Below are 19,931 nucleotides of genomic sequence, written 5' to 3'. Positions count from 1 at the left end.
TTTACTTTTGTAAAAAACTGGTATTGGGAAAATTAAAGTCGAAACCCAAAACAGTTACATACTTAAGAGTAAATGCCTCCTAATAGCTAGCAAGCGCTCCTAGTTAGTAAAGTTTTTTGTGTCCCTGCCTGTCACGCGGGAAACTGGGGTTTGATTACCGACGGGGAGACAGCTATTTTTTTTATGATCAGATTCCAATCTTTAATGCTGTGTGTGAGAGTTTACATAACTTTCCTTTTCTCACATTTTCTGACGACTATTCCGAAGGAGCGCCCTGTCAACTCCTAATACTTTTAAAAAAATCTGCCTGCATGTTTGATTATTTTTGTTTTATTTAGAAAAAGTTCAATATTGATCATAACTGAAGAAAATAATGATCAGAAACAAAAACAAAATGTTGAAGATGTAACTCGATCTTGAATCAGAGCTGGGTGACATGGGCTTTTGTTCTGACATGGTTGTACGAGAAACAGGAGGAATCTCTTCTCTTCTATGGAGCATGAGCTGAATCAGGAATGAGACATGTCATATATCAACGCATGACCTACATCGTAAAACTAAAACTAAATTAAAAACTAACATTAAGTTATCAGAGACATTCATTTATATACAAACAAGAGGCAGACAAAGCAATAATTCTACATTAACTTGTCCTGCACTAATCAGACTAATTGAAATGGTCTGATTCAGAGCCTGTGCAGCTCGTGCTAATACAACAACGCCAGTATTGAACCCTCAGCACCATACTGACTACTGAGCACAAGTTCAGCTGCTCTCCAGCTTTGTTACGCACGTTTTTTTATTGCAAATGGAGCTGATCTCCAGACAGTACAGTGTTAATTAGTCAGCAGCCTCTACTAGTAATACATCGCCCCTGTCCAAAATCTCTAGGTAAAAAAACACATTTTATACATTTGTCTGCTTAAAGATATAATCTCTTTAAAAAAGACAAAGGGTTTGTGTGTCAATTGTTTCGATTAATTTCGAACGCAAAGAAAAGTAGTTTTCTTCCAAGAAATCACACATTTGTCGCATCCTCCATACTATACTTCTCTCTTGTAGTAGTAAAGCATTTTGATTTAAACTGAACAATATATTAAATGTTTCATCTATACACTTACGATTAACATAGGCAGCCTTGAACGGATTGCGGAAATCAAATATACATCTGGATTCAGAGTGTGCTTTCCAACTTTTGTGTAACATTTTCCTTTGATAGGGCGGAGTTGTTTTTAAAATCTGGATTAAATAAAAAGGAGTGACGTCAGTGTAAAACAGCTTTCCTTCATGGGGAACAACAGTTGTGTTCCATATTTCTGATTATTTTGGTTTCAAGATAGCAATTTAGTATGAAACATAAAAGCCAGCTGGATAAATCTGTTACACGTCATTTACAATGGTCTTTCAACTAATAGCCCACGCAGGGATCAAACCCCAACTGTTGGTACGAGTTGCGTAAGGCTCTGCAACATGCAGATGAGAAACTAACCTCCGCTTCTTCATTATATACACAGTGAGCTATATATGCGGGCTTACTGCCCCCTACGGGCTCTGTATTTGATTGCGGTACAAGACCGGCCATGGAGAAATGAAGTGAAGAGGGTGTGTTCATTAAAAGGCTCATAGCGTCCCTGGATGGTCTCAAACCACCACCCTTTTGGTTAACAACCGAGCCACAAAGACTCATGTACAGCTTAACACTTCTCGGTCTCGGTGAAAGTGATACACTCGGTAAAATTTCTGGAGAATCATTTGTCAATTTCACTACGGGATTAATAAAGTATTATCTATCTATCTTAAAGGAAAATCGCTAACAGTGGCCAATATCTATTGGAGTTATTTTCATTCTATACTGCAATTTCTGAAGGGTACCCTGTGAAAATACGAATTTTGACGAGAAGGGATGGACATATAAGGTCAGCAGGCTTGGGGAATTGGACCTTATGGTGAAGGCTGCGGGCTCAGCATCAGCAGAACCTGATCAGTATCGGTTGACTCCGATATACTTTGACAACTTAACTTCTGGATTTAGAGACATTTACCTTAGTGTCGGTATACTAAGATGTTTTGGTAACGAGGAAGGAGGGACAAAGCAAATTGGCAGAATGTGTGCTATTTTGTTGACTACAAGTCCTCACATGCCAGAGGGTCAATATTAAAAAAAAACGTAACAGTATAATCTCTTGTACTTCACAATTTAACAGTGTCTGTTACATTGTGTCTCACACCTCAGTGTCAGAATTGTGAGACGAGTTTGTAATCAGGAGGGAGGGCCATAGCAATTCAGCAGAAATTGCATTCACCTTTTCCCAATGCATTCTCACATGCCATTTTCTCACATGCCATGCTCAGAGGGTCATATTTTTAAAATGGTATCATTAAATGTCCTGAAGTTCAGGATTTTGACAGTCTGTTATATTGTGCCTCACACCTTGATGTCAGAAATATGAGACGATTTTAAAATCAGGAGGGAGGGCCCTAGCAATATAGCAAACATTGCATTTACCATTTGACAATGTATTCTCTCATGCCATGTTCAGAGGGTCGTATTTAAAAAACGGTACAGTACAACGTTCTGAAGTTCAGGATTTTGATAGTCTTTTCCATTGTGTCTCTCACATCTGTGTCAGAATTTTTAGACATTTTTATAACCAGGAGGTAGGTTCGATCACCCTCTGCTCATCTTCAGTTAACCATATAGTCTCATATGCCATGTTCTAAATGTCCCATTTAAAACTGCTATATTAAAATTTCTTGTAAAATGCAAGAGTTTGAGACTTTTTATGATCAGAAGGCAAGGTCCTGGAAAATATGCAGAAAGTGCCAGTGAATTTACGTTTTGCCTTTGTCTTATTTACTCGTGGTATAACATGCCAGTTTGTTTTATTGTGAGTTGTGTTTCTGAAATGTGCTTCATACAAAAATGCAATTTGGACAGTCTCTTCTTACATATTCCCCTTTACTGAGGAAATGTACAGTAATACATCCGGATAAGTATTTTTAAAAATGACTATTTAAATGACTCATTTAAAAATGAGCCATCTACAGGCGAAAGACGACATAACATCACAGCAGCAGCATTTAAGATGGAACGAAAAACGCAAAGCAGCAGCTGGCGAATAAGAAGCCAACTTCAGCCTCGTTAATGCAATAGCATTAGGTGAGGTGGAAAAATATTTCTTGCTCTGAATCTTAACATTTTTATAGGAGGTGTTCTAGGACTTCTTGCCTCAGAAAAAAAAAACTGCCAGTACATCACTTATTTCTACTCCATCAATAGCAGCAGTGTTATCAGTACTGAGCCCTAAATGTAGGTCCTATCATCATATAAAAAGTCGAAAGTATCGACTGCATTCAACTGATAAAATGTATCTTCTATGAGAGTTATATCTTTATCCAAAATACATCGGAAACAAATTTGCACGTTTTTTGAGGGGGATCCTGAAGACTGAGACTCAAAACTTTTTTTTTCCTTCTTTCCAGGAGGAAGGATTATTCAGATGCAAACATTGTCCCAAAATCAATGTACTCTCCATTGATATTCAAATCCTCAAATTCTTCATCTGAACGTCGATATTGAAATATGATATCGTACAAATTGTGGTTTTCTTTTTAAAGCAAATTTTATGCTTTAAATTAAATACATTTTATTGATTCTGAATGTGCCGGAAATTTTTCAGTCCTTTAGAGGGTTCTGCCATTTTAGATGTTATGCTGTTCCTGTCTGATTTATCAAATGTGTCATTTAAATCTCCAGTCATTTCTATATCAGTCTGAACGCCTTGCAGTAAAGATTGCAATTCATCCAAAAATGCCAAGTTTCCCACTGGTGATACATACAAGGAAATGAATGTATATTTTCCCCCCAAATCAACAAATTTAAAATCAAATACCTCCCTCATCTGCAGGTGGAGAGAATAATGTCAGAATAAATACAGGTTTAAAAGTCAGGAGCATTGATAGTCCTATTTTAAAATGACACTAAAATGCTCACAATATATTAAAAAGCTCTGTTAAATGCAAAAATAATAAAAAAAATATTAAAACAAGGTAAAAAGAAATAATACACAGTTATAAAGCTCAGGAATTATCAATGTGAAGTTACAATGGGTTGATTGTGTTTCATGTGATTTAAAAAATAAAATGTTTGCAAAAAATCCACTTACAATATGCTAAAAATGGCAAGAATACTTAACCTTTTACTACCAGTGACATATTTAGCCAATGTCCGCCTGGAATTTCCTCCCCCTTAAACATTTGTTATATCTCTGCAGCAGAACATAGCAGGAGCCTGGTTCAGGTCTTAAATTGAAGCTAACCCCCTTGGCTTTGAGTGTGAATAGTCAAATTTCTTATATTTCTTAATGTGTCCACTCAGCAGACAAACATATGAAAAAAAAACAAAAAAAACAGCTGGCGAACATTTTTTTTTTGGTCTTCAGAGGTCAGATTTTTCAACTATATGCATGTCAAGGGCCTGGGAATGATTTGAAAACCTTGTTCTAGGTGGCTACTAGCTTGGATAAAAAATTGGGACAAATTGATCAATTAGAAAAAATTCTACATCATGTTTTGTGAAGACTGGACCTGGAATGAAATTTCACGCCTATAATAAAAAATCATAAAATATAGAAAATAATAAGAATAAAAACCATTGCAATTGCTATAAAAACCTTAAGACACTGCTAGAGAGCCTTTATCTGCTGTTATGCAATGAAAAAAAACCTCAGAGTTGCCTTCTGGTGTGAAAAAAAGGAGCACTGATAAGAAACTGATAAAAAAAACTGATTGATTATCCCTTCTGAGTCAATGATTGACAGCTAAAAATGCAGCCTGAAGCTTCTAGAGGAAGTCTCACCCCCTAAGGGCTCTGAATGGCTGAAAATACAAAGAATGACAGCGGTTTTTACCAATCAAATCGCCTTATTTCTGGCGCTCGTTCTTTAAACATTTACTACGTAATCAGTAACGTTTACTAGTCTCTAGCTCTTGAGATAAACTAGTCTGGGTTATTTTGGATATATATCATGCTCCAGAATAAGGTAAAAACATGGGATATATATATATATATTTGCTGGTTTTTGCTTTTGCGGTTTTGTTGGTAAAAATGTATGATATTGACATGCTGTGCTTGCCGGGTTGCCGTGTGTTTTTATTGGGATTCTGCTAGTTCATTAATTTATTGGTTTATTGCATAATAGTGTCATGTCTGTGGAAACAAACTTTATGGTTTTGTTGTGGTGATATTTGAGAATACGTGCATGTGAGAAAATTTGTGGAGCGGTTTCAAACAAACGTTGTTTATCTCGCGTTTATCTTAAAAATAAAAAGTGTCATCTGGGGAGACAGGAGTGGTCCTCGGTGACCGCGATCCGGGCTAAGTTAACAGGTGTGTAATTTAAAAAAAAAAATAAAACAAGTTAAAAATAAATACTAAATGGGTTTAACATTCAGGAATGTAATTGGTCAGATGCTTACGATAAGTGATGCTGGTGTTTCGTGTGATTTAGCGAATTCAAAAAAATATTCATTTTAAAAACGGCAAGAGCTCGTATGGAAAAAAAAAAAGTTCGTAAGTATCTTTGTTACAACAGCCGCGCCAGAACTATTCAGATACTGTACATCAGAAAAGTACCTGAACTTGACTGGTTTATATTCAGTTATGTGCATTGGGAACGAAAGGGAGACTTAGATTGATTTTATTAGGGTTTTAGGAATCAGAAAATTTATTTTTACACGTTTATGCCTACGAGCAGAAATAACTTCCTGCTTTCAGCGCTTTTTTTGTTTCTGCTTGTAACCTCGAACAGAGAAACCCAGTACTGAATCACAGAAACACCCCGGAGTTTCTGTGTTTCTGGGATTTAAGAGGGATGTATGCAGCGGTGTTACTAGTCTGGAAGGAGGAGACACGCATTCCGCACGGGGAGCGTAGAGCAATGAGCCGCACCTGCTGCGCGCTGAGTCCTGTCCTATATAACCGCTGAGCACGGACACAGAGAGTCTCCAGCCAGTGTTGGAGAATTATGATTTCTATGTTTTTTTTTTCCTTTTGAGCAGAAGATGGATTTCTTCCTCTAGTTAAAGTTATTGGAGTTGTGGTTACTGTGCTAGACCGTCGGGAATAGCGCTTTTATTTATTTTTTATCAAGCAGTCTGCTGTATACTGTACGTGAAATAAAGATAAGAGTGCTTTCTTGATACTTCACAAGAGTATACATAATTCACGAGCTGTATTAAAAAAAATGAACTGGAAGAAAAGCAATAGGGCTGGAGTTTATAGACTGTGATGCAAATACGAGAGTAGGAGAGGAGGGGACTAGTTCAGGAGCACAACCGGCCCTCTCCTGCCCATTCTCCCACCAGGGTCTGTTGTAACCCAGTGTGAAATTCAGTGAAATTGCAGTTCAGCTTTTGATCACTCAGCTGCTTTTCCCTGGGAATATGGGGCAAATAAAGGAGATAGCAACCAGACTAGAGGGAGAGTTTTTATTCCTAAGGGATGACTTGTTTTACAACAGCAGACAACTTAAAGAAACAAAAACCTCTGTTCTGCTGCTCCAGGTTGGTTCCACTGGAAACAAGTGTGGCCAGGAGCTCATGAACAGTAATTAGGGGTTGTTTCCACAAGGGGGGCTGGAGTAAGTTAGATGTCAAGGGCAATAAAACTCATTAGACCTAATTGACCAGTTAAAGTGAGTTGTTCTGCTTTCTGCACAGAAACCAGTGCTCTCTTCTCAATGTGTGGGTGAGTCTCTCAGTGATATAACAGCTAGGCAGGACTGCCACTGTGGTCTATTTCATCACCTGTGACCCCATCTTCCAAAGACAATAGTCCAATCTAGCATAGAGTGTCCCGGACTGCTCCGTCAGTGACAGTGAGAGGTTTATCTTGTCTCTTGTTCCGCCAGAATGTAACAAATAGTGACCCCTTAATGGAGGAAACTTTAGCTTTTGTAGGTAATTATACCACTTGACAATGTTACAGGTGTTGGGGGGGAACCCCTAGTGATCCCACAGTCTCACATAGACAATGGCCAGTCTACACAAACCTCCAGTCAACACAGCCCTGACCCCTGTTATGTCACCCAGGTCTACACTGTGAGACAATGATTATTTAGGAAAATTGTAAGGAATGCATTCCAAAGCAGTCAATGGAAGTATGGAATTAAAATAGTCATGTCTTGATAAATAGAGTATATTATCTATTTATTATACCTTTACATTGTGACAAAAACAAATTTCAAGTCCATTATGAGCACACACAGCATATTAAAGATGGGTCTCTGCACTGTAAAGGAATCTCAGTTCACTTATAAAAACTTTAGCTAATAAACCTGAAATGTCATTTCTTTTACTGCTTGTTCTTTAAGGTACTAACTCATTGACATTATGTAGATTAAAATAAGACTATTCACAAAGAAAAAGCATTTATCACAAATGTATCATGCCAAATAAACTCTAGTAATCAAGAGCAATTAAGAAAAGGAAACAAAACCATCTTTTGAGGATGCCAGATAGAAATGTAAACACACACTCACACGTGGGGCCAATCTTACCAGAAATCAATTAACCCACCAATGATCTTGGACTGATGTCTGAAAACCAGAGCAAACAGTACAATATTAAGGTACTAAAGCTATTAGTAGAACAGATCTAGCTTCTCAACATAATACTTATGTCTGAACTTCATTGAATAGTGACACTTCAATCTTTCATATTCAATATTTTTCACAAAATCAACAGCTGAGAACAGACCGCCATATACCTTTATCCAGTGGTTTTCAGAGCAGAGACATCCGTGTGGGCAAGAGTTCTTTCCCTGAGGTCCACTGCACGTCAGCTAGCCACGTTCTGGCTGGGTCGTGTGTACTCCTGGGAACATCGCCTGTAATGAATATTGGGGACTTTGTACAAATTAATAATGTGAGCATATTAATATGATTTGTGTTGAAGCCAAACATAGACAATCACTGTTAAAACTTGACACTTGCTTTTGAAATGCTGATCATCACTCGTCTTCTGGCTTCTAGATGCACGTGTTAATGGATATTTCTTGTCTTCTTTTTTTTCCCCCCATATGCTCTTCTCTGTATCATTAAGTACTTCTGGGTCATTTCATGTACCTCGTGGCATCTTGGCTGGTGGTGAATGGCAGGCAGCTGCTCTAAAAATAACATGCCTATTAATATGATGTTGAAGACAAAACCAAAACAATACAACTTTGTTTTGCACTTTACAATTTATCACAAGCTTGTCATATTTACAGTCATCAACTGATTTAGGCTGCTGTTCCTGTGAAAAATGTCCTTTGTTTAAGAAAGATTCAATTTAAAATCTTTAGGTTTTAAATATAAACCACTGGCAATATGGTAATCACTTTTACAACTTTTAAGAAGTTGCAAGATCCATATCCCTTCCTTATGAACTTGAACTTGAACTTTATTGCCATATGTAACCGGTACTGGTACAATGGAATTCTTACTCACAGAAAGTCTCTCGATTGTAAAACAAGTGTAAAAAACAAGACAAAGTGCAAACAGTGCATCAAGACAATGTACAAACAAAGAATAGACAATGTGCAAGTAAACATGTAGACAGTTTGAATGTAAACAATACAGACGTGTAAACAATGACTGGAGATGTGCAATAGATAAGAAATCATAAAGAGGTAGATGGTGATGGTGTAGGTGAGGTCCGAGGGGGATGGCTAAATGTGTTCGCCAGTCTCACTGCTTGTGGATAGAAGCTATTGAAGAATCTAGTGGTAAGTGTCCGTATGCTCTTATATCTCTTGCCTGAGGGCAGTGGGGTGAAGAGCTCATGCCCGGGGTGGTGACTGTCCTCTGTGATGGCCAGAATTCTACCACGGCAGCGGTCCTCATAGAGCTGTTTAATCTCGGTGAGACTGCAGCCGATGATCTTCTGGGCCATATTGACCATTCTCTGCAGTGCCTTTCTTTCTCGCGAAGAGGTGTTGCCATACCACACGGTGATCCCGTTGGTGAGGACGCTCTCGATGGTGCAGCGGTAGAAGTTCACCAACACATGTATTGGCATCCCCCATCGCTTGAGGCACCTCAAGAAATAAAGGCACTGCTGAGCCTTCTTCATGATAGAGTCAGTGTTCACAGTCCAGGTTAGATCTTTAGAGATGTGAATTCCTAAAAACCTAAAGCTGGTGACTGTTTCCACTTCCATTCCATCAATACTGAGTGGGCTGTGAGTGTATGGCCTGTGTCTCCGAATGTCCACTATTAGCTCTTTCGTTTTCTTTATGTTCAAGTCCAGGTTATTGCTGTGACACCACCTAAGCAGCTGTACAACTTCATCCATGTAAGTGGACTCGTCATCATCACTGATCAGTCCTATTATAGTGGTGTCATCAGCAAACTTAATGATGCGGTTGTTGCTGTGTCTTGCTGTGCAGTCGTGAGTAAATAGGGAGTACAACCTTGGACTCAGACAGCAGCCTTGTGGGGTTCCAGTGCTCAGGGTGAGTGGTGTTGATGTTTTATTGCCTATCCGCACCACCTGTGGTCTCTCGATAAGAAAGTCCAGCAGCCAGTTGCAGACAGAGTTGCACAGACCTAATCCCCTGAGCTTTGTCACCAGTTGACTGGGTATGATGGAATTGAATGCTGAACTGTAGTCCACAAACAGCATTCTCACATACGAGTTCTTAGTGTCCAGGTGTTCCAAGGCTGTATGCAGAGCCAGGGAGACAGCATCATCCACTGATCTGTTGTTCTGGTAGGCGAACTGCAAGGGGTCCAGGGACTCTGTGATGGAGGAGTTGATGTGTGACAACACCAGCTTCTCCAGGCATTTCATCACCACAGATGTTAATGCTACTGGGCGGTAATCATTCAGGCATGTCACTTTTGCCTTTTTGGGGGTTGGAACAATAGTGGTTTTTTTGAAGCAGGTGGGGACCATGGACTGTGACAGGGAGGAGTTAAAGATGTCCGTAAGCACTGTGGTCAGCTGGGCTGCACATGTCCTTAGGACTCGAGGTGGTATCCCATCAGGCCCTGCAGCCTTACGGATTTTCACCCTGCTCAGAGTCTTCTGCACGTCCTGCTCTGAGAGTTTCAGAACAAACTCGCCCTGCACACTTGGGGTCTTCTCAGCATTGCCCGTGTTCAGAGCATCAAAGCGGGCATAGAAATGGTTCAGCTCGTCAGGCAGGGATGCGTTGTTCGTGTCAATCTCCTGGCTGCAGCCCTTGTAGCCTGAGATTGACTGTAATCCCTGCCACAGCCTCCGGGTGTCAGCGTACTGCGTTTCAAGCCGCACTCTGTAGCTCCGTTTGGCGCGTTTTATGGCTTCCTCTAATACGTACCGTGATTTCTTGTACAGCTCTTTGTCCCCCGATTTGAACGCGATGGATCTATCTTTTATTTTATTGCGAATGTCGTTGTTGAACCACGGTTTCTGATTGGGAAATGACCTAATTTTCATTTCTGGTACACAAATGTCGGTGCAGTATTTAATATAGCTGGTGACCGCGTCCGTATACTCATTTAAATCTGTGTCGGGAGCTCTGAATGCGTCCCAGTCTGTACTATCAAAGCAGTCTATTAACTTGCTTTCCGCCTCCTCAGACCAACAACGCACTGACCTGTTCGCGATGGGGGAGGTCTTCAGCTTCTGTTTGTACTCAGGAAGCAACAGGAGAGCGATGTGGTCCGACTTACCGAAACTCGGTTTGGGAAGCGCTTTGTATGCTCCTTTTATTGTTGTGTAGCAGTGATCCAAAATATTGTCTCCTCTTGTCGGTACTGTGACATGCTGAATGTATTTTTGCAGTACTTTCCTCAGAGTGCAGTGGATGAAGTCGCCAACTACAATTGAGACGGCTTCTGGGTGGGAGTTTTCATGCTTGTTGATAATGTCGTGGAGTTCGCTATGTGCTGCTTCCACGCAGGCTTGAGGTTGAATGTAAACGGTTGTGATGATAGTGGCGGAAAACTCCCTCGGCAAATAAAAGGGTCGACATTTTATGGTCAGGTGTTCTAGATTCGGCGAGCAGGATTTAGAGATTACCTTCACGTCGGTGCACCACTTGCTGTTGACCAGGAAGCAGACGCCTCCTCCTTTGTGTTTGCCGGTTGCTTGGTGGTTTCTGTCCATGCGGTAAATGGTGAACCCCTTTGGCTGGATGGCGGTGTCCGGGACGCATGCATTCAGCCAGGTTTCAGTGAAGGCATAAACACAGCAGTCCCTCAGGTCCCTTTCCGCATTGATCCGACAATGTAGCTCATCTATCTTTTTGTCCAGTGACTGAACATTAGCTAACAAAATAGACGGAAGCGGTGGTCTGTGCGGACGCCTTCGTGGTCGCGCTAGTACGCCGCCTCGTCTCCCCTGGCGTCTGCCCACCTGTTGTTGTTGTTTGCCGCATCTTTGTCCGATCCAGCAGGTGGGGTCCGGTACGTGAAAAAAGTTGTTTGATGACATTAAGGAGTCTGTCCTCAGGTTTAAAAGCGTTTGTCTATCATAAGTAATGACAGACATTGAGCGTCCAACACAAAACAAGAGTATTAACGTATAAATAAACATTAAAACAGACACACAACGAGAGAGCTTTCTGTAAACCATCGCCATCTTTCCATCTTTTCTTATATCCTTGCTGATGAGAATGAGAAATGCTATTTTCAAGACATTAACACGAATATAATTTTTACATTAATTCCAAGGTACAAGAAAATGAATATCTTCAAAATATGCACTTTAATATACTTACTTAGTTTCTTTTTTGGAAATGGTCAGTGAACCAACCACTCCAGAGCTTGTCCTTCACCTTGAAATTATTTCCTGGAAATGCTGTAATCACAGAGGAGCTCTTCTCCCCTCAAAAATGTCCCTTTTTGTCACAGACAGAATTATGACAGACTGTTCGTTGATTATAAATGACTTTCTTACAGCCCTTACATTGTCTTTTCTCTTTGATTGATTTATCCATCTTCCGATTTGCCTCCTTATCCGGGAGGCAGGCTCAGTGTTTTTCACGAGCATCAATGCACAGTTTTTGTGCAGGTTCATCTGAAAAGAAAAGACATCTCATGTCTCCCTCTGTCATCTGTGAGCTTCAGCAGTTGTCTTTGTGATGACCTTGCCGTTGTAATCACACACCACCTCTCCCTTCTGGAAACACCTGGAAGTCACAAACTTCTTCCCCTTCACAGTGTAGTGTGCTCTCACGAGGCACCAGTTCTGTAGGTTTTGGGCATTTACGGGGACAATTATTAATTGTAGCCATAAATTACAAAGTTGATTCTTTTGATGGCTTTAGAATCCAACCATGCGATATAACTCAAACAACGCACACACACAGGTACTAATACACGAGGATACATTTATTAATACATAGAATATGCATGTAAACCTAACAGATCTTATCGAGAGGGTTATCAGAATACAAAAGGTATATATTCAGTCAGTTACGAAGAGTTACATATATCAAGAGGACATACGTTCAGTATATCATTCATTTAGACCGTTTCGTAAATGAACTTGGCTATAACTTCTACATTAGATACTCAAAACAAGTACATAACTCTTAGGAATTAAATTGATATCAACTGGTTGGGATAACAATTGAATTCTCAAGCAGCAATGCATTGAAGTTGAATACTCATCCAATCTCAGGGGATTCAGATCTCCTGCGGGTTCTCTGGCTCCGTGCCAGGCTGTGCTGTGCGGCTTGTGACGATGCAATGCTGATGCTCACTGACCGGCTAGTTAGTATTGGCTTTAACTAGCAGAGTTTGTGCAGAGGAGAAAAGATGAATGTGGGTCCCAGCAAGTCATGAAGCGCTAGTTCTGAATAGTGATTCAGCTGTCCACAGTTCCGACCTGTTCACGAGGCTTGCTGCTGATGCTAACCTCGGGTGGATCCTTTGGTTACTCTCTGTCAACCTCCGCTCTCGACTCTTAGAACAGAGGAAAGTTCTGGCACTTGGACACACTGGCCGTTCCGTGGTTGTCCAGGCTCAGGATGGTCAGGAGGCGCGCTGCGAGAATGTCCTGCCCTTGGGAGCCTTCTGCTCCTGGGCCGTCCTGCCCTGGAATTCTCCTTTAGAATTCTCCTTAGAAAAGTCTTTAGAATAGTCTTGGAGCTCTGTGTTGCCTGTTTTTACCTGGAGGAACTTCAGCTCATTCATTGGCTGAAAGTTCCATGGGCATCAGAATCCCACGTGGGTTACTTGGCCCTACCAGTCCCTGATTGGTTGATCAAGGTGAGATATGAGTCACTTACTCCTGACACTTAGGAATGTAGTCCAGATGTCCATCTGGCACTCCCTAGACAGATAGGCGCCAATGGATGACCATTGATCATGATAGCCAGGCTTAGCTAAGTGCATCCCCCTTTGGGAGCTGTCCCTTATCAAAAGAAAACATCTTTAAATCAGCCTGCATGAATAGCTTCTCTGTGGCTGCACCACAGATTTGAAGAGAGAGATGGGGCCTCATTTGGGAAAGCACAGCAACACTTAATTCTGTCTTATTAATAAGCATTGCCGCTACATATCCCCCCTTTTTGAAGGTCACGAGGTCCTGAGGCGTTGTTGCCTTCAAAACAAAACAGAGTTAAGTGATGTCCCTTGTCATTAGAACATTAACCTTAAATGTCCACATTACTCCTCGAGAATTCATACCGGAACCAGCATTGGGAACAAACAGGATGAATAAAATCTGGAGTATGTATAAACACGGTAGGAGACATCATCTCAGTCTAGGCATTACACATCAGGAAGTTCACTGTCAATATCTGATACCTCTGTAGGCAGATATTTGGGAAGAAGTAACTTCCTTTCTTTTGACATGCTACCTTTGACTCATTCATGCTACCCGGAGTACATCTTGATGTAAGAGTACAGCATTCAGAGTACACTGTCAGTCATGACCCAGCTACCCGGCAGTAGTGTTACAATAACAACAGTTCCTGTTCCCAGCCCCCCTGATAAACCACGACACCTGTGTTGGGCACCTGCCAGGGTGGGTTGGAGGTTTGTTCCATTAAAGCAAACTAACTACCTGTACCTCTTCAGGGCGTAGTGTTTCTTGGATTTCTATCCAATTCAATAGTGTGGCACCTGAAGGCATCCACGACCTCCAGTTTGGTCTTATGTTGTCTGGTTCCAGACCGTACAGTGTTAAGTTACCATGCTGTACTATGGCCTCCTTGGGAACTTGCAGGAGACTGTTGGTTAGGTAGCTGCATTGTGGTAGCTGTATCATGCCTGTCACAAGTCATAGTGACAGTTAAGTGTGGTGTGCTGACCAGCCATTTACTTCCCACCTGCTCTTCATGGGGTTCATTAACCTCCCTCTGTTCGTTAGTAGCTTTACACCCTTCATTGGTGAATCATTTAGACACAGCCAATGGATAGCTTTGGTAGCCATACCCATCTCAAGATTTGGAACCAAATTCAATCTTGGATTGCCTTCTGGGTGAGCTCTGAGCGATGGGGTGGTTAATGTCACATACTCCTCTACTGAGAAGAGTGGAATCAAGTGGGTTGGGAATTGTGCCATGGCTAGACTGGCTACAGTGGCACTGAACTCCCTTAACAGGTCTTGTGTCAACATTCTGGCCTGTTGCACACAAGCATAAACCCACTGTATAACACCGGCAATCATGTCCACTGGTTGGGGGATAAGGTTTAACCCTGTTGCATAGGAAGTTGCCTGTAGGGTTTTCCCTAAGCTTTCCAACTTTTGCTGCTGTTGATACAGTCTGTCACTACCCTCTGGCATCTCTGACACCTGCCTTCTTGGGGCAGTCAGGGTGAGAGTGCCAGTAGCAAACAAACCTACCAAAAATAGCAAACGCACAACAGTGGCAGCAGCGATCAGTCCTCCTAAAAGTCTTTTAGGGTGGCTGATCTCAGTCATCTCCTTCTGAGTGACTGTCGCCTTTCTAAGCTGGCGCAGTATGTACATGGTGTCTTTCTCAGTATGCCATGTGGCATCTTGGGCACCAACATCCTGGAAATCTGGGGAGATCTGACGCAGCTGTTGATGCTCCTCCTCCATTTCCAGGGCATCTGCTTTTTCGATTTGTTCATACCTGTGCTCTAGGAACCCTGCAGGGGGTGGTGCAGCGGTGGAGCATGCCTGAACCTCGGCTGAGTGATCATCTGGAGCACCTGAGTGATCTGGACTTGTTACCCCAGTCTCACTGTTCAGGTCTACCCTGCAAACTTCCTGATTGAGGAATCCCTCTATCGGCATGTTTACAATCGTTCGCTGGGCGTGGGTGTAGGGCACCTGCTCGCTCCCCCCTTCCCTCGCTAGGGGTTCAGGGAGCTGCCCCAGCAGTGGGATAGCTAGTTCACTGTCTTTGAACTCACTATCACCCACCAGGCCCATGTCAGTGCGGGCGGGGGTTCTGACACCCCCCTTTGCCGTGTTCTGCACTAACAGGCGGGTGGCTTGACCATCCAGCTCCAGTCTGGCTGAACCACTGTTGGTCAGACTCAGACTGACAGACTGAGCTGGTGGCTGTAAGAAAACCGGCTCGGCTTTCATTCCCTGTCCCTTCCGGGGGACTGGGTGTGTTGGAAACCCTGCCGTTGAGGCAGGAACAATCAGGTCAGTCTCACTCACTATCTGGTAGTTGTGAGAAATAATGTTACCTGACTGCAGGTTCCCTGGGTCACAGCAGAGGGAATCGGCATCTGGGATCAGGTGTGTCCACAGCGCAGTAGTCTCAGCGTCCAGCTGGACCTCCTCTCTAACCTGTGAATGTTGCACCAGGGGCACCTGGCGGTGGCCCCGTGACAGCTGCTCAAGCAGATCCTCACTAATAGAGGACCTCTCAGAGCTAAGGGTGAGGGCTACATCACCAACCTGCTCTCCTGCCATCTGGATCCCTTCCACCACTGCAGGGTGGTGGTCCTGACCCCTCTTGGGTGCCAGGGTGCACAGGGAAAGCTCCTTTTCATCGCCAGGTGGGGAGATCTGCTCCTCTTTAGGGATGTAAAAGGGGTGTGCTTTACCTGGTGGATCAGGCGGCTGCTTGGAGCACCGCTTCTGTGGCATGGAGGCTGTTGTGACCTCAGCCGGGACATGACTTCCCTGTATATCCGGGGAACAAGAAAATATTTTTATTTCTTGTCCAGAGGGAACAGAAGGAATCTCCACATAGGCTTCTGTGTTCGGTGGGCACTGTGTGAGCACAGTCTGCCTCTTGGCCCCCCTTCCTTCTGTACAGAAGGCTTAGGAGCCTTGACCTGTTTCCACACCTTGCCTTTCTGGTGATCCACCAAAGGTTCCTCTCTGAGTCGCATGCCCTTTTCTTTTTCTACCCGTTTGAGCTTGCTGTATGACATCAAACACCTTTCAACCTCAGTGTCAATCAATGTCTCACTGTGTAAGACATCTCCCATGGCAGCCTTGAGGTAAAAGCTTCCTGCTTTTCCTCTCTGTTTTACTGCCTGCTCTGTGACTTCAGGGGTGGAGTCAGCACTCGCTTGGGAGTGGCTGACCTCATCCAGGCAGGAACCCTTCCATTCAATCAGATAGACTGAGGGAGGGAGAGGGGGCGGGTCTCCGCCTCCTCCAGTGGAGAGTATCAGCTCATTCACGCTTCCGGCAGCCTTGGGGAGCGGTTGTCTCTGTCCTAATAAAACTTGTTCAAGCCTGGCCAGGCGGGCGGCTACTGAATCCTTTTGTTCAGCTTTATCTAGCCCTTTCTCTTCCCCGGTGTTCTCATGGAACTTAGGACGCTGGGTGTGGTCCTGTGTGCCTGCTTTGGAACGGGGCTTAGCCAGCTCAGGAGCCTGTGCTCCTTCAAGCAGGGGGGAATTAACCCTGCTGGCTCTGACGGCGAACACAGTCGCTTTAACAGCTTTTTGCTCAGAGCGACTTTGGACATCATACTCCCAGGCTTTCTGCACGAATCTCTTAATATCAGTCATTTTCATGGTCTGTGCATCTGTATGCATTAAGATCATCTTTCTGACTGACGGGTGGAGATTCGCAATGAATAAACCCTTGAAATGTGTGTTCTCTTCACAACCCTCATCATTTCGCCCTGCAAAATAAGTTCATCTAAGTCTCTCGTAATATTCGCGAGGGGATTCTGCTCTCTCGTGCTTAATGTTAAGGGCGGCGGCTATCGCGGCAGTCGGGTCAATAAACGCACTGTATTCTGATAAGTGCTTGACACAGCTCTTCAAAGTCATCACAGACTTTCTTCATCTGCCTAGCCATCCACTCATGTACAGCTCTGCTGCTAGTATTCCTGACCAGAAATACTTTTTCCTGTTCTGTAGCGTTTGGCAGGTACTGCAGGGTATACCTGAGGTCTTCAATATAACTCTCGATATTATTCTCTGACACTGCAGGGTCAAATCTCTCCATGTCCTTCGCTAGCTCTCTCAGAGAATGGAGGTTTATTCTCCTAGCTTCTCCGCTGACGGAGATATGACGGAGATCGTGGTCAGACCTGTCGCTGCTAGAGAGAGTGCTTAATAGCGACTTGAATTCAGACCTTTTAGCAACCATCGTTAAACTTAAAGAGTATTACTTTTCAGTACGAAATCACAGTTCTACCACAGAAAACCACAAGATCAAGTATGCAATCAACCCAGTAGATCGCAAAAGATCACAAAACAATCAAGCACTGCTTAAAGAGCAAGGGGAACTTTTTTCCTTTCGGCTTTCAGCACACTGTATTGTCGAGTATGAAACCCGCGGTGTTTTATATTGAATTATTCCGCTTGGTTGACTCATTTCAGTCTTACCATAGCCCGTCCAGGGACGCCAATAAATGTAGTGTGCTCTCTGAAGGCACCAGTTCTGTAGGGTTTGGGCATGTACGGGGACATTTATTAATTGTAGCCGTAAATCACAAAATGATTCTTTTGATGGCCTTAGAATCCAACCATGCGATATAACTCAAACAACGCACACACACACGGGTACTAATACACGAGGATACATTTATTAATACATAAAATATGCATATAAACCTAACAGATCTTATCGAGAGGGTTATCAGAATACAAAAGGTATATATACAATCAGTTACAAAGAGTTACATATATCAAGAGGACATACGTTCAGTATATCATTCATTTAGATCGTTTCATAAAGTGAACTTGGTTACAACTTCTACATTAGATACTGAAAACAAGTACATAACTCTTAGGAATTAAATTGATATCAACTGGTTGGGATAACAATTGAATTCTCAAGCTGTAATGCATTGAAGTTGAATACTCATCCAATCTCTGGGGATTCAGATCTCCTGCGGGCTCTCTGGCTCCGTGCCAGGCTGTGCTGTGCTGCAGATGCTCACTGACCGGCTAGTTAGTGTTGGCTTTAACTAGCAAAGTTTGTGCACAGGAGAAAAGATGACTGTGGGTCCCAGCAAGTCAGGAAGAGGACCAGTTCATTCCTGATGAAGCGCTAGTTCTGAATAGTGATTCAGCTGTCCACAGTTCCGACCTGTTCACAAGGCTTGCTGCTGGTGCTTACCTCAGGTGGATCCTCTGGTTACTCTCTGGCAACCTCCGCTCTAGACTCTTAGAACAAAGGAAAGTTCTGGCACTCGGACACACTGGCCGTTCCGTGGTTGTCCGGGCTGAGTCTTAGGATGGTCAGGAGGCGCACTGCGAGAATGTCCTGCCCTTGGGAGCCTATTGCTCCTGGGCCGTCCTGCCCTGGAATTCTCCTTTGAATTCCCTTTAGAAAAGTCCAGGAAATAGTCTCTCAGGCCCTCTGTGTTGCCTGTTGTTACCTGGAGGAACTTCAGCTCGTTCATTGGCTGAAAGTTCCATGGGCATCAGAGTCCCACGTGGGTTACTCGGCCCTACCAGTCCCTGATTGGTTGATCAAGGTGAGATGTGAGTCACTTACTCCTGACACTTAGGAATGCAGTCCAGATGTCCATCTGGCACACCCTAGACAGATAGGCGTCAATGGATGACCATTGATCATGACAGCTAGGCTTAGCTAAGTACATCCCCATTTGGGAGCTGTCCCTTATCAAAAGAAAACATATTTAAATCAGCCTGCATGAATAGTTTCTCTGTGGCTGCACCACAGAGATGAACAGAGAGATGGGGCCTCATTAGAAAAAGCACAGCAACACTTAATTCTGTCTTATTAACAACCATTGCCGCTACAAGTGAAAGGCTGAAGTGAAATAGAGCGGGGACGAAGGCAGTGAAGAGAGAGAACGTGGGAAGAAGAGAAAAACGCAAGGGAAATAAAGCAGCGTCGTAAAAGAGGTGACGGAGCTGTCCTCTCTATAAGAAGGGTGCCAGCGAGCCTTGCACTCGCTTACGGCCACACCCCCTTGAGCACGCCTGATCTCGTCTGATCTCGGAAGCTAAACAGGGACGGGCCTGGTTAGTACTTGGATGGGAGACCGCCTGGGAATACCAGGTGCTGTAAGCTTTTAAGCGCAGGAGGCGCCCTATCCCCGCTCGCTTGCTCATTCCCCTGTTCACACATGCAGTGCGGCTTGTCCGTCTGTTTATTTGTCAGCTTTGGCGATTCACGGGTGCTTGTGTATTAGCGTGAGCGTTTTTTATTCTGATCATGAACAGTTTTACAAGTCCGCAAAGGATCGAGGAAAGGTTTATCGCCAGCCATTTATTCTTATCATGAACCTTATATACTGTATCTCTACATCCCATAACCTTTAACGGTAGGTGCTTGGGTGTGGACATGTTGTGATGTAATATTTATTTTAAAAGTAAACATTTTTGTAAAGTCTGTTATATTGTTAAAATCTATAAGCGTTATAAAGATCAATTTTTGCTCGTGCTTATAGGTTATCGCTGCTAAATGTGTCTTATTCAATTATTTTAACACTTTTATGACCTATCCACTAAAATATAAAGTCCCGCCCTACAATGCTCTTCTCAAAAGATAAAATAAGCTTTACATTTTTTGATTCAATGTAA

General features: G+C 42.9%; 1 non-coding gene across 1 annotated transcript; it reads left to right on the top strand.

The window, feature by feature from the left end:
• Positions 1–19,300: 19,300 nt before the first annotated feature.
• On the top strand, positions 19,301–19,419 carry LOC148806316 (5S ribosomal RNA). The gene has a single exon (XR_016089632.1). It is a non-coding gene; the product is annotated as a 5S ribosomal RNA (ribosomal RNA).
• The last annotated feature ends 512 nt before the right edge of the window (positions 19,420–19,931 follow it).

The sequence above is a fragment of the Atractosteus spatula genome, unplaced genomic scaffold (assembly GCF_055471065.1).
Source record: "Atractosteus spatula isolate fAtrSpa1 unplaced genomic scaffold, fAtrSpa1.hap1 Scaffold_54, whole genome shotgun sequence".
NCBI classification, from domain to species: domain Eukaryota; kingdom Metazoa; phylum Chordata; class Actinopteri; order Semionotiformes; family Lepisosteidae; genus Atractosteus; species Atractosteus spatula.
Note: the sequence above shows the minus strand (reverse complement) of the source record. Positions and strands in the feature narration are given on the sequence as shown.